Source organism: Vicia villosa, unplaced genomic scaffold, assembly GCF_029867415.1.
Source record: "Vicia villosa cultivar HV-30 ecotype Madison, WI unplaced genomic scaffold, Vvil1.0 ctg.004827F_1_1, whole genome shotgun sequence".
Lineage (NCBI taxonomy): Eukaryota > Viridiplantae > Streptophyta > Magnoliopsida > Fabales > Fabaceae > Vicia > Vicia villosa.
In genome coordinates this window covers 80,513-83,185 of record NW_026706520.1, presented here as the reverse complement: position 1 = coordinate 83,185, position 2,673 = coordinate 80,513, and the positions used below count along the sequence as shown (strand labels likewise).

The window sequence follows — 2,673 nt, the reverse complement described above, 5'->3', positions numbered from 1 at the left end:
TAGTGGGATGAAGTTTGAAATTTCTGATAAAATTTTCGAAATTTCAGAACACCCCCTAAAATTTCAGGTATTTTTTTTACAAAAATTAAACATTAAAAATTTTGTTCTACCGGAAATTAAATTTCCGGTAGTACAATTTTATTTTATTTCTTAGTGAAAAATATACCGAAATTTCAAAAAATTTGATAAATTTTTCAAAATTTTTGATTTATTTTCAAAAAATCCGGTAAAAAATCACTGAAATTTTTAAAAATCCGATATTTTTTCTAAATTTCTGATAAAAACACATATTTTTTTGAAAATTAATATGACTTTAAACAAGGATATAATGATAAAATATATCTCTTAGAGAGATGGCATGTATAATTTGAGGGTCACATGTTAAATCCTCTAATTTATATTGGTTGGACGATTTTGGCCTGAACCCAATCGGATTTGAATAGAGGCCCACCCCTACAATTTATTGTCACAACAAAATTAGTGATATACCAATTGAAAAACTAAAAAAGGTACAATTTTATTTGGGATATCTTTCACATTTTATTGATAAAATAACCTCTTTTTTTTGGGAAAGAAAATATAATTGTTTTTTTTTTAATTTGTGAAATAGTAATTCAATTATTTAGAGTTAAAAATGGTCTTCACTTTATCTTTGTAAAAAGATATATCTTAAAAAATCATCAAAATTAGTGAAAAAGTTCATAGTATAATATTTTCTTTCATATATAATTACAAATATAGAACCTTTAAATTTGTGGTTTAAATTTTTTTTTTAAATGGAGCAATCAATATTCTCGGGTCAGATTCTCGTTGCTATAGCTCGTAGATTTATCTATGAAGGTATTTTATATGTATTTGAATAGAGAGAACGATAATGTTGGAGAAAATGGTAAGAAATCTTTTCCCATTTAACAATATATTATGGATTTGAATTCAACCCTAGTCACGCAGTAGTATTAAATTATCTTAAGAGGGAACTTTGTCGTTCATTGAGACCCTCCATAATTTGAAGGATTCAAATAGAGAGAATGATAATGTATTCAAGATTACTTAAATGGTAAGAAATCTTTTCCCATTTAACAATAGATTATGGATTTGAATTCTACCTTAGGCACACACTAGTTTTAAATTGTCTTAAGAGAGAACTTTGTCGTTCATTGAGACCCTCTTTATAGTTGAGCGCAGATGATACCTAATTTATAGTATAAAATTTGATTATAATTATGTTACCTATTTTGCATTACTTCTAAAACAGTGACAGAGTTATAATGTTTGTTAAAATATGTGATATAACAATTTGTAACTCCCAACTATTAACAATAGCCAATTACTGAGTTATTAATTCAATTTACAAAATAAGTTACACATGCTCAACGGGGGCTTGATTGTGAAGCATAATTAGTCACTTTGAGTTAATGAAACACCTTCAACTTGTTTTTATTGCTAATTTAATATGAATAACTTTAACATGCTTATTATCTTTTTTATGTCTGGATAATATTTAAAAGTTAGAATGTAAGGATCATCGTCACGATGAAACTCCATACAATGTATCTGTAGAAATACTTTAGGGGTTGTTTTAACTTTTAACACAAGTTTTCTGTACTAAATTGTTTTGGGTAAGATCGAAAGTCGTCCAACCTTCAAAGTTAAACTTGGTTAGATTTTGACTATTCAAAAAGGGCGAAAGCATTTTGGCTAGTTACCTAGTAATCTTTAACACTTTTAGAAAACGATTTTAAAACTATTTTCGGACGCGTTTGTGGGGTTTGAAATCCGGTTCACTGAGCGAAAGCCATGAACCTCTTTTAAGTTAAATATTCCAAGTTAAAAGAAATTTCTACTAAGTCAACCCGACCATACCTGCAAATAACTTCGAACTAAAACCCTTTTTGTTGCAATTAGTGCAATAAAATCAAATCGTTGGCCTCGCCTCAGAGATTCCAAACCAACACTTAAAAGGTTTTATCCAATTAGCTGACACTTTCAAAACCAATGGTGCTTCTCCTGAGGCAATTCGACTAAGATTATTCTCTTTCTCCCTTAGAGATAAAGCACGTTCTTGGTTAGATTCCCTTCCAACCAACCTAATAACATCTTGGGAAGACCTGAGAAGATTGCTTTTAGCTAGAAACTTTCCCCCAAGTAAGACCGTTGTACTTTGAAATCAGATCACCCGATTTACACAAAATCAAGGAGAATCACTCTTTGAAGCTTGGGGGAGATATAAAGAGCTATTAAGGGCTTATCCGCACCATGGCCTAGAACAATGGTTGATCTTTCATGCCTTCTATAATGGGCTCCATTATAACACCAAGATGACTATCGACGCTATTGCTGGCGGCGCTCTGATGAACAAACCTAACTCTGAAGCTTGTGCTTTCATCGAAGACATGGATTAAAACAATTACCAATGGGGAGCAGTGCGAGCACCGGTAGAGAAAAAAGGAGACCCAATGAGGGATACACGAGAAAAGTTGTATGGACATGATGCAAGCCAAAATGGACGCTCTAGCCCTAAAAGTTAAACACATGTCTGCAAACCCTGCCACTACTGTTGTAGTACACCTGGGATGTGAACTCTGTGGAATCCAAGGACACCAAGCAGTAGAGTGTAATTTATGGAATGAACCAAACACAGACCAAGTCAACTATACCCCATGAAACCCATTT

General features: G+C 31.9%; 1 non-coding gene across 1 annotated transcript; it reads right to left on the bottom strand.

Annotated features, from left to right (window-relative positions):
• Positions 1-2,156: 2,156 nt before the first annotated feature.
• LOC131642336 (small nucleolar RNA R71) lies at positions 2,157-2,263 on the bottom strand. Its single transcript, XR_009295839.1, has one exon. It is a non-coding gene; the product is annotated as a small nucleolar RNA R71 (small nucleolar RNA).
• Between the last annotated feature and the right edge of the window lie 410 nt (positions 2,264-2,673).